Genomic DNA, 12,413 nt, shown 5'->3' on the forward strand with positions numbered 1-12,413 from the left:
TGGGCTTGGTGGCTGGGTCAGCGGAGGCATCAGTGCAGTCAAGGCTGCCTCTGGGCGGGGCCACTCCCTTTGGTATTGGGTCCCCAGGGCCTGGGGCAGAGAAGGACTGTGAGAAATGGGGCTGCAAAATCCCATGCCAAGGTGGGGCGATCACACTGAGGCCTAGAAGCAGAGGCAGCAGGGCCAGAGAGCCCAGGGACAAAAGCGGGACTGTGTGCCTCACGGACTGTCGTCTCAGGTGGGGCCCTGGTGGCAGCCTGAGCTGGAGGCCCCGGGAGGCCGGCCCTGGCTCTAACCATGGCTCATAGTGCGAGCCCCCAGAAGCCAGGAGAAAATAAAGGGTAAGCTCAGGAAGCTCAACAAAATGTTGATAAAGTCCAACACGTTAACTACTGTCCCCCTGCGGTGTCCCTCAGTCCCTGATTCAATAGTAAGAAGACCTGGCCTGTGGCTGCTCAGGACCACTCCCGACCTGTGGGCCAGGCCCTCAAGGTCCAGGATGTGCACCCTGCCAACGGGCTTCCCTTATGATTTGAGAAAGAAGTTCATTGCCACCCTAACAGTCATCTGTTTAAGAAGTCTTCATCTCTCATGATGACTTTGATTGCAAGAATGATTTTTACTTTGTATGTTTTGCAATCTCTGAATTTTCTTCTATGAACATATACCCTTGTCTAAGTTAAATAAAATCCTAATAAAAACAACAACAACATTGGAGGAAAAACGCACCTAAAATATCTTCGACTACCTCCTAGTAGGAAAGGGGATGGGCTCTCCAAATACAAGTGAAAAATGAAAGTGGCTGGAGTTCCTCAGAGCATCAGGACAAGGTTGTTTTGCACAGTGTCCTGCTCCAGGCAGGCTGAGAGCTATGGACCCAAAGCCATGCCCACTGTGGGGATTCCAGTCCCTCCACACTCTCCCAGGACAAGTCCCCCATGGCCCTCAGCCATCCAGTGTCTGGACTCATGGGGTAGTTTTAAGCACCCAAGTCTTGCAATGTGAAATCAAGGGGAAATTTGGATTCTGAAAGATAACCTTGATGAGCAGCAAGATTCAAGTCTGGTGGGATGAATCTGACAGGCGTCCACTGCGTGAGGTCAGTGTGAGCAGCAGCAGGGAGGCGGAGGTGCCAGACAGCAGCCAGGGCAGAGAGACAGCGTTTCCAACAGCATGCAGGACAGGCAGGCAGGGGGTGACCAGCATGGGGCAGCCCAGGAATCAGAACAATGCATGCAATGAGGTCAGTGCCACATCAACTGACAGGAGCAGTGCGAGCGTCATTCGTTTACTTTCACGGTGACCTTGCATTTATGATAGTGGTTTTCCACTCACAGTACTGATAACAATCTTCCCTTTTAAAATAAATTGGAAACGGCAAGTCGATTCAAGGGAAAGTATGTAAGTATCACTCAGGTGAAATAGACCTTGCAAAATCATGGAGATGGTAAGAGGATGGCTGAAGACAGAAAACAATGCAGTAGCTAAAGGCCTCTGTGGACCAGTGCTCCCAGCTGACGGTGACAGTGAGCTGATGACCTGTCTGTCCACTGCTGCCCTCATAGCAGCATCCAAGACGTCAGAGGACCTCAGCACGGTCCCAAAACGTCACTTTGGGCTGAACCCTGGCTTGGCAACATCGATTCAATTATTTGAGATGCTGAGTGGAGCAGTCAATTCTTCAAAACACAGAACACATCTAAAAAGGGACTGCTCCGCAAAAGCCAAGATTCTGTTCTCTGACTCAGAAAGTGGAGACAAGGGCTGCAGATTTAAAGTTAGCTGCCCAAAAATGAGTCTTAAAAAAATCTCACTCGACAGGGGCCGCACATTTTCGGAAGCATAGCGACCGCTGATGAGTTCTGCACTGCACAGGGGCAAGGTCAACAAGCCTGCAGGTGCGAGAGAGGGGGCGGCACTGGGCCCAGGACTCACTTAGCACAGACACCCTGGCCCAGGGACCTGGATGTGGATGCCCTGAGGCTCCCCTAACACTGGGCTGTAGTCAGGTCCAGAGGCTGGGACAACTGGTCTCCTTTGAAGTCAGAATCCAGGTTGGCTGCTTTAAGCTTGGCTTGGAATGTGGGTCAGGAGGAGGGGTCCACTGAGGGTCATCTGGCCTTTAGCTACTGTTTTTGTTTTTCTGTTTGTTTGTTTGTTTGAATTTCAGACATGAAGGCAGGTACATTGTGAAGACACTGATGGATTAGAAATCCCCAGCATCTGAGAAAGGGAGGGGCTAGTTAGAAGCTGGTGTGATGTCAGAGGAAGAGGAGAATTTCAGGCGTTTACAGAAAGCCAGGCGAGACGATGGAGACTTGGCCTTTTCCTCGGTTCCACTTCTGCAAAAGCAACTCTTTTTGCGCCAAGTTGCCAAGTTGTAATCCCCTGGATAACCCAAGAGAGGAAGGAAGAACAAAATAAAACAGCAAATAAATGAAATAAATAACAAATGACTGCCTTAGCTAAATGTTCTTGGGAAATCAGAGTCCTGTCCTGCCCAGGAGAGTTGGAAACAATACCCACAGCACAACCAGAATCAGGACTCGGTGAGCCATTCTGCTCTGACCCCACTGAATTAATTTAGTGGCGTCCTGTGCCCAGGTTTTACTTAGCACATGAGGAGGATTCTATATTGCTCTAGGAGCCGCTGCCTTAGACTATTTTTCAATGTTAATGTGTTTAACTATTAAATAAGAATGTTTACTAGTTTAGGACCCGGTTTTTCTTACTCCTCCGCCCTAATGACAAGCTCCCTGACAACTTGGCTCTCACACAACTAACTCCTGCTCCTGTTCAAACACCTTGGGACACTTCCTGGTGTGCTTCTGGCTGCTGCAACGGGACAGTCCACCTGAACTGCTCACTAATAGTCCTTGTGCATCTCAAACAGCCTCTTATGGAAGGATGAGTTTGAAATTCCTCTTTTTCAGACCAAAACACTGTCAACATCAAGAATTATTCCCATTTAGATCCCTACACATCCTCTACTGCAAACCTACACTTCATGACCTTTAAATTATGGAGTCTTATCAGAGCAGATAATTGGCCTAACTTCCTGAACATGCCATGTACATGAGCATAACTGACTTATCCGATTTCTGACTTAGGATTCAAGTTCATAGAAGCACCAGTTATTTCTCTCTCCACACCACCTCCTGGTGGCCACAGCTCACACCACAGGAGAGGGGACCCACTAGGCAATGCTGGTGCCCCAGGCTTAGTCAACACCTTCAGGGACCAAAGCAGCTTTAACTGCAGGCAGTGCTCACAGTGGATAAGAGTTCAGGCTCCGAAATCTGTCGCACCCGGGTTCAGTTCCCAGCACCACCTCTTATTCTCTGGGAAAGTGCTTAACCTTGTCAAGCCTCACTCTCCCAGCCCTGAAAAGGGGATAGGAATCGTGCCTGCTCCACATGGCAGTTGGAACTAAAGGAGAGACATAAAGTATGAAACTAGCTAAAGATTGCTGAGCCCAGAAAGAGTCCCCATTACATGGCTGCCCTTACTAATATCTACCACTGACCTCCTCACTCAGGAATCCAAACAGTTGTTTGTTTGTTGTATTAATCCTCACCTGAGGATATTTTTTTCAGGGAGAGTGGGAGGGAGCAGCAGAATCAGAGAGAGAAACATTTCTGTGAGAGAGACACATCGATTGGGTGTCACCCACACACCTCAGCTGGACCGGGCATTGAGCCTGCAACCCAGGCATGTGTCCTTGACCAGAATCGAACCCTGGACTCTCTAGTCTGAAGGCTGACACTCTAACCACTAAGACAAACCTGCCAGGGCAGTCAAGCATCTTTTCTCTGAAAGTTTTTCTAGCTCTATTAGGCTGATTATCGTAAATTAAGTCAAATTAGACAATAACACAAAAGAAGGTGGTGACTGTAAAAAAATTTATGTAGCCCCCATGAGAACCCTTGGCAACAGATGCCTCAAGATAAATGTTAATAAGCTTCATTATCATTTCCCTGCATGTGAGCATTTGACCTAATTCACCTCCTGTAAAGACTGGGAATGCGAGCATAAGTCCCTAAACATTGGTATGGATGTGTGTGCACACTTCGTTTTTTGCATTTTGAGGTCCTGAAGTGGTGAATGTCACCCAGAAAGGCATGTGCACAGGTCACACTCAGGAGGCAGCTTGTCACAGGCTCTGGTGCTGTAACAGCCGCCCCTGAGAGGGCACGAGTCTCAGGCCTGGGCTGGTCTTCAGGAAGTCCTGGTGTCCTTCATAAAATTTAAATTCTCAGGGTGCATGTTTGGCAGGTTTATAGGTAAGTCATGTATAAAATGATATTTAAAAGTAAATTGAAAACTCAGCCATGTTTAAGGCAAGTAGGATGCACTTTCTCCCTTGCTGGGAGCCGGTCCATCATTGCCGCTTGACATAGCCACTGCAGGGAAGAACCATCTGCACAGCATATGTTTCAAGGGACCTGGTTCATATGGCATACTGTTCTTAATATGTTTGCTCCCCTACTTAACGCTATGTGTTTTAACCAAGGTCACCTCTCCGAGAAAGGTTGTTTCTCCAGGTGGGGATTTTTCCCTGAAGTTAGAGATTAACAGGACTAAGGAATGGAATAAATCATTAAAAACCCTTAACTAAGTGCCAGGCTGGTAGTTAACCACTTTAACTATGAACAATCACGCTTAAACTACATAATCTTTACTTAGGATAATCTCCTTCAGTTACTTCCTTGTAGCTTAACAGAACAATAGAGTAGTGGCCTTGGAATGGAGATAACAAACATCATAACCTTTGGAATAGAATGGATAGGATTAAAATCAATTGGTATAAATACAGATGTAACAGGAGAATAAAGACAGAACCTGGCTGGAGAACCTGACTAGAGAACCTGGACAGAACCTGGCTGGAAAACGTGACTAGAGAACCTGGCTAGGCTGCTGATGAACTGAACACTGTCTCCGTGTCATTCCTTCTTCGCCGACTCCGTCCACACCTTTGGGAACACCTAGACCTGCTGGGGCTGGACCCCAACACCCCCTCTCCCAAACCTTAACATCTCTGAAATCAGGATGCAGCTTCGATTCTGCCTCACAGTCACTGTTGTCCTGGTGGCAATTGTGACAAAATCGTCACTGCCACAACCCATTTATCTTCTTCTTATGTGAGCACCCTTGTCCTGACAGCCTCTGAGATTCCATGAAATACATACAGCACATGCAACTAGGAATCCACTTCAGAACCTCTGGCAATTCCACGTGACAACCCTGAATGATGAGGTGCAGTGCACCCCGTGGTGGCAGGACTCAAGGCCAGATCAGGTCAGAGAAGAAAACCAGACCCGCTTGTCAAAGTGACAGGAAGATCAGAGCCTCAGGAGGCCTTGCTGAAGACCTTGCAGCTGTCCTCACGTGTTAAATGCACTGCCGATCTCCCTACAGAAGTGGCCTATTGTAGGCCTGGAGGAAACAGGGAACCCCCAAATCCTCTGCTGTGGAGCTTGTCTCTGCAGTAACTGTGTGGACACCAGCTCTGGATATTTGAGTCCCTACCACAGTGTCCATGAGGCGTTAGGCTCCTCATACTAAAGGACCTGAATTGTTCTGGGACGAAAGTACAGCAACACTGACTGGGGGTTATATTTCCTACTTGGGTGTTCACATTCCTAAGGAGACAGATGTGCATGTGTGGAGCACACTCCCTTCAGCATTCTACACAAACACACACACACACACACACACACACACACACATGTGCACACAGAGGCAGTCTCCTTGGTTCTCCCCTGTCCCTGAGGGAGACCTGAGTTCCTGCCCTTCACTTCCCGCCTGCAGACAGGTCAGCCCCTCCTACCGTTTCCCCTGGGCTCCCTGCAGGTCTCTTGCTCTTCTGTTCACTTTGAGCAGCATGGGGTGGCCTGGAGGGGCTCCAGCTGCGATTGAAGAGGCTGAGAAGTACTGGGCGAGGCCTGGTCTGAGGACCCCAGTGGCCAGGAAGGCCTCTCTGAGGTTGACTTTGGTCGTTCTCTGGAACCCCCTTTCTTTAGTTTGATGAGTTTGAGTAAGAATTTGGCTCCAATCCAGTGCTTTTTCCTGTAAGAGGTAGGTTTTTAGGACACAGCCAACCCTCACTGCCCCTCCAGCAGGTGTCTGGGTGCCCTACGCGAGCTGGAATTTCCATCACCAGCCTGTAAAGGTGGTGGTTAATCTGGTTCAGAAAGCGGGTGCTCTTCGCCGTCACCACACTCACCCCACCTGGGGCTCAGGAGGTGGCACACATTGTGCAGTTAATTCACACAGACCCAGGGGTGGTAGAAGCCTTCATCGTACAGGAACCCACACTGGCCATTCGGGAAAACAGAACTTCAAACCCAGCTTTCAGCTCTTAATTACTGTGCCAAGTGTGGGAAGTGGTGCTATACTAACCTAATCATGCTGGTTGGCAAAATTCCACCAAAATGCCATTTTCAGAAAGAGTCAGGGACCTCCTCACCTTCTGCTAGAGTTAATAATACGTGAAATAGACTGGCATATTCTGCCCACTCCCGGCACTGAGGAATCTGGGTGAGGGGAAGAGGGCAGGAGAGTGGGCCCCTTCAAGTAAAAATAGTGAGCCCTGGATGAGTTACCCAGTGGTTGGAGCATCAGCCTGAGCACTGAAGGGTGGTGGGTTCCATCCCCCGTCAAGGGCACATACCTGGTTTGCAGGTTCGATCCCCGGCCGCGGTCGAGGTGTGTGCAGATGGAAACCAATTGATGGGTCTCTCTCATCTCTCTCTCTCTCTCTCTCTCTTCCCCCCTCTCTCATTTACTCTCTCTCTCTCTCCCTCCCACCGCTGTCACCTCCCTCCCTCCCTTCTACTCTCTCTAAAAATCAATGGGAAAAATATCCTCAGGTGAGGATTCGAAAAATAAGTAAATAAATTAAAACTGTGAATGTAAAAGGTAATTCATTCCAGCTAACAGGAAATGAAGCATTCTAATGTAACAGGGACCATAGCTGGGTTCTGGTCCTGGCTCTGCCACGAAACAGCACTGTGCTTACAGAAGCCACTCAATTTCCTCATCGGTGCCTCAATTTCCCTGTCAACAGGAGGGTCAGGCAGAGGTTCTGAAATTCTGTGGTTCTGTGATTTCTACAGATAGGCCCTGCTGGATTCATGGTGTTTTAACCTCAAGGCTGGGCTGGGACAGGACAATGGGAAGGCCCAGCTCCTGGGCTCAGGCCCAGGCCCAGGGGGAGCCCTGCTGGATGGAGGCCTGCAGTCTTAGGGGCCAAATCGGCCCACCACCCAGGCTGCTGCTCTCTGGGGAAGGGAATGTGTTTGTGAACTTGCCCTGGACTTGGGTCAGGTCCAGTGAACCCAGAGGAATAGTGGTCAGAACAAAAGTTTCCTGTGCTTGAAGACAGGGGTGCCGATCCAGGCATCTGACCCAAGCTTCCTTCCCAAAACAGAAACCTGGTTTTCTAAGTCCTGCAAACTTAAGACAAATGCTGATATGCCTGCTTTAGTGGCTTTAAAAGCACAGACTCTCTGCCCTTAAACAGGCTCCTGGCCAGCTGGCATTCACCATCCCTCATAGGATAACCCTGAGTACGGAGGGCGGGACGGAAAGAAACTCTAAATTCTTTCCCTGCTGGGAGTGACCTGCACACAGGGACCTGCCATCGAGCAGAAGGTACGGGCCCAACAAACTGGCAAATGCTCTAGATGCTACAGCTTCCCCTGCTCGTGAAAAAGCAAACTTTCTGTCCTGTGTGTAAGCTACTGACGCTTAAGTCAACTCACTTCTTTGGCGCTGGATCATGGAACTTGTGCTGAGCCATGCTTTTTTCTTCCAGTTTTTCATTTTGTCTCTGTAAGGCATTTAATTTGTCTCTAATGGAGGAGAGAGAAAAAACAATCTGTTTTTTAAAATAAAAGACATAAATTGACTCAACACCCCACCTGGGACCTGGCCCAGAAGAAGCCAGTGTGTTTCTGGGACTCAGACATCACGGTGCTCATGTCCACCATGACCCCTGAGTTGGGAATATGGGGATGGAAGCATGTGACATGGGTCCAGGATCCTAACACGTCGAGGAGACGGCTGAACACCTAGGGTCAGGCTGTGCGTCACCTCAGGAGAGAGACCCCGAACCATTTGAAACTCAAGCTGGGAAACCCCAAGGGTTCTGGCCAGGTCAGCTCAGGACGCTGGGCCCTCGGGTCAGACCCAGGGCTTGGCTAGCTCCTGCAGGTGCAGGCCAACGATAGCTTTAGTGGTGGGAGGGCTTTAGTCTACCCTCGCTGAGTTAGACAGGCATCAGGTTAAAAAGGTCAGTTTAGCAAAGTCAGCCCTCCAACCTGGACCCACTTCAATGTTGGGCTTCTGCTAACACTTCTAGTGAAGCAAACTCAAAGCCTTTTGGGAGCCACACAGAGAAGATAAGGAACAAAGCGGCCTGGGAGGACCTGAGGGAGGAGTGGGGGCTGCGGCGAGGCTGAGCGCTCGGTGCCACCTGGGACCTAACTCGGGGCCTGCAAATGGAGGGCCGCTCTCCATGTGGCAGAGCTTCTGAGTGCTTTTCCCAAAGGATCCAGAAGCCTTGGCTCTGAAGCAAAATCTTTTAATTTCTAAATGTGGGAAGTCAGTTCACATTTTTAAAAACACAGAAAGGAGCCCCTTAAACCTTGGGCTGCCAGAGGGCACCCCTGTACCTGGGAGAGGGAGCCTGGCTTTCCTGAAGCCGAAGACATGGCATGCTTTCCTGTTGTCTGTCTAGGAGCCATGCACGCAGTGCTCGCTATACAGCGCCCCCCACAGGGCCGCTGGCTCCTGTCCTGTTCCTGCGTCTCCTCACCCATGTGGCCTTGACAGCTCAGACCCCTGCTTTCCCTGCTTGAAAATGAGTCCTCGGCATCCAGACAGCTGCTCAGGCTCCTTCAGTCAAGAAGGTGCCCAGGCCCCTCCTAATATGAGGGCTTTTCTGAGAGTTCACTGCATTGTGAGCACCCGTGAGAAGTAATCACTTGCAAACTACTGGGTCCCTGGCTACAGACCTGCTCTGCTCCCAGTACCCTCGGCTCGGCCTCTGTTCTTCTAGTCTGTGTTATTCTGTTCACATAGCTGTCACCGAGCCCCGCAAACTCATGGCCCAGCTATCCCAGGGCTGGGGATGACTCTGCATGGAGCAGGCTCAGGAAGCCTGCCCACTCCCTGGCCTCCTGCAGACACTTTCTAATGCAAAAAGGTCATCAGATCATCCCCAGGGTACCAGGTCCCCACTCTTGTAGTTTGCAACTGCCCAACCTCTGCTGGTAATTTTTAGCAGCTGCTTTATAGAGAGCCCACTTCAGGCTACAAACTCTCACTTCTACCCCAAAAGTACAGTGCAGTTTCCCATGTCAACCATCCTTGGTAGATGTTGAGCCCCCTGTAGATGAGCAGACGAATCCGGGAGAACAGTGAACAGCAGCATCACCCCGGGGAGCTGGGACAGTGCCCCGTGGTCACTATGGCCATGTCCCTCTGTCCCACACAGGCCAGCCATTCCTGATCAAAAGGAAGGACAGTCCCAGCAGCCCCGAACCGACGGGTGAAGACCACCGTTGCCCCACAAGATGCGTCTCAGATGACTTGACTTCCAAACCACAAGGATTCCAGCACCAAGGCTCTTCCTCCTGCCCTCATTTCCGGCAGCTTCCTAGGCCCTGTACACCAGCATCCTTAATCACCCACTTCCCAGTGAATCCCACTCATTAGCCAGGTATGGCAGTCTTCCATGGCTGAGTGCTGCCTCCTCTGGCTCCCCTCCTGCCACTCCCTGCACCTTCCCTGCAACCAGAAAATGCGAAGCTCCACCTTCAAGTTCCCCCCGCCCCGCCTCCAGGACAGTTTTCCCCACACACTGGCTAGCCTTCTCCCCATCCATGTCAGCAGCAGAACTCCAACTCCCACCACCACGCTTCCTTCCATTTCCAGGAAGCTCCTCAACATCTGTCTGTGTGCACACAGCTCTGCTCTCATCCCATCAACCCTTTGGTTCCTGGAGACCAGGTAACTGGTTCTGTGTATCTCGCAGGGCCAGGCCTATTGGCAAAGGCAATGTGGGCAGAGGGAGGACAGCCACTGTGCACCAACAACCCACTCTGCAGCCCATTAAGAGAAAAACCGACACAGAAAGGGCTCAGCCTGTGATCTGAAGTCCTTCACTGTTGTATTTTTCAAAGTGAACTTGATCCCAAAAGCAGATTAAGAAGCGCCTGGCAGAGGGAAGTGTCTCTGTAAAGCCAACAAAGCCAACCACCCTTATTTGCAGAAATCTGGAACCATTCCCTTCCCGGGAAAACGAGAAGGATGTGCTGGTAAGATGGTCTGTCCCCTTGCCTGGGACACCAATGTTCCCAGAGGGTTCTCTGCTACCCAGAATGGCGCGGTCTAGTCGTGGAGCTGGAAGCCACGACCCCTCTGTTGACGGGCGTCCGTCAGCCCACACCCCTCACACGTACTGCCGCTGCTCCTCCTGGTGCTGGTAGTTGTTCTCCACGTCCTCCTGGAGAAGCCTCTGGTTCTGCTCTTTCAATCTTTGGTTTTGGCTCTGCAGGTGACGGTTTTCTCCCTCCAAGTTGCCCTTGAGGCGGGAGAGCAGCTAAAACACAGATGGACAATGTCTCAAACACCACACGCTCCCGTGATTCCACTGCTGGGAATCTACTTCCAAAAGGAGAAAAAGGCCACGTGCACAAAGATGGCCATTTTGGTATTATCTACGTCAGCTGGCATGACCAATATGGCCAATGCCATGGGGATGGCCAAGCCTTTTGTCACTGCACCATCCAATCAGGCAGCCACAGGCCATGTGTGGCTGCTAAGCACTGAAAACGCAGCCAGTCTGATCTGAGCCATAAGTGCAAAATATATAATAGGTTCTGAGGACTTAATAATTATTCAAAAATAATGTAAAATATCTCATTAATAAGCTGCCTGGTGCATGTGGCTTGGTTGAGTATCATCCCATGCACCAAGAAATCACCAGGCTGACAGTGTCGTTCCTGATGAAGGCACGTGCCTGGGTTGCTGGCTCCATTCCAAAGTAGAGGGCATGCAGGAGGCAACTGATGGATGTTTCTCTCAAAAAGTCAGTAAAAATATATTATAAAAAAATCTCATTAGTAAACTTTTGGGGTTACATGTGATACTTTAGATACAAGGGTTAAATAAAATAGACCCTTAAATTAATCCCACCTGATTCCTTTTACTTTTTGAATATGGCTACTAGGAAGATGAGTATTACGTGTGGTGGCCTGCATTATATTCCTATTGCACATCTCTGCTCTAGGCAGGGTTGACACGCTTTTCCGGTAAAGAGAGAGGTACTAAATATGTTAGGCTTTCCAGGCCGACAGTGGTCTCTGTTGGAACTGTTCAACTCTGTTATTACAGCAGGAAAGGAGCCAGAGAAACAATGCACACGCATGGGTGTGTCTGTGTTTAAAAAAAAACAAACCAAAAATCTTAACTCATGGACACCAACATTTACATTTCATGTCACTTTCACTTGTCCCCAAATATTATCCTACTTTTGATTTTCCCCAACCATTCAAAACTGTGAAAGCTACTCTTGGTTCTCAGCTGTACACAAACAGGCGTGAAGCTGGACCTGAATTTTGGGCTGAGGGTGGCCAGCTCCTGCTCTAGAATATCATCGCGGTTGGTGTAGCAGGAAGTCCCAAGCTTTGGCTTCAGACAAACAGGGTTCCAACCCGCTACTTCAGAGGGACAAGGTTGGGAACCCCAGCTCACAAGATCACTGTGAGAATTAAATGAGATGACACAGAGAGCAGAGTGCTCAGCCAAGAGGACGGAGATACAACGGTACTTGACTGTTTCCAAGCACCGCCCGACCCTGCAAAAAGCAAAGATGAGGTGAAAAGTGTTCTGTAGCACACCCCTACTAGTCATGGTGTTCATCCCAGTCAACTGCCTCTGGCTTCCTCTCTGCCTCTGTGTGACATTCACACACACCTTTTGAGCAGAGATGCCAATGAGGACCCATTCCCACCTGTTGGAGCCCAAGGCGTCAGCCCAGGGAACAGGCCCACCCAGGGTCCTGGGGCCTCCAGCTCTGGCCTCACCTGGCAGTGGTTGCCCAGCTCGGTCAGCGAGATGTCCCTGCTCTGGAGCTCCTCCCTCAGCCAGTTGCACTGGTCCTGCCAGCAGTTCACCTCCAGCTGGGTGTCCTTCAGGGAGGTCTGAAGCTTCTTGCTGTGCATCTGCAGCTCTTCCTGCTGCCCCTTCAGCCCCTTATACCGGGCCTGCCAGCGGTTCTTCTCCAGCTGCATTTCATGAAGGGAGGTTTGCAGCTCCTTGTTGTATATCTGCAGCTCTTCCTGCTCCTTCCTCAGCCAGTCGCACTGGGCCTGCCAGCAGTTCACCTGCAGCTGAGTGTCACT

Source organism: Myotis yumanensis, unplaced genomic scaffold, assembly GCF_028538775.1.
Source record: "Myotis yumanensis isolate MYYU_CA2020_CCGP unplaced genomic scaffold, mMyoYum1.0.hap1 SCAF_11, whole genome shotgun sequence".
In the NCBI taxonomy this organism is placed as follows: domain Eukaryota; kingdom Metazoa; phylum Chordata; class Mammalia; order Chiroptera; family Vespertilionidae; genus Myotis; species Myotis yumanensis.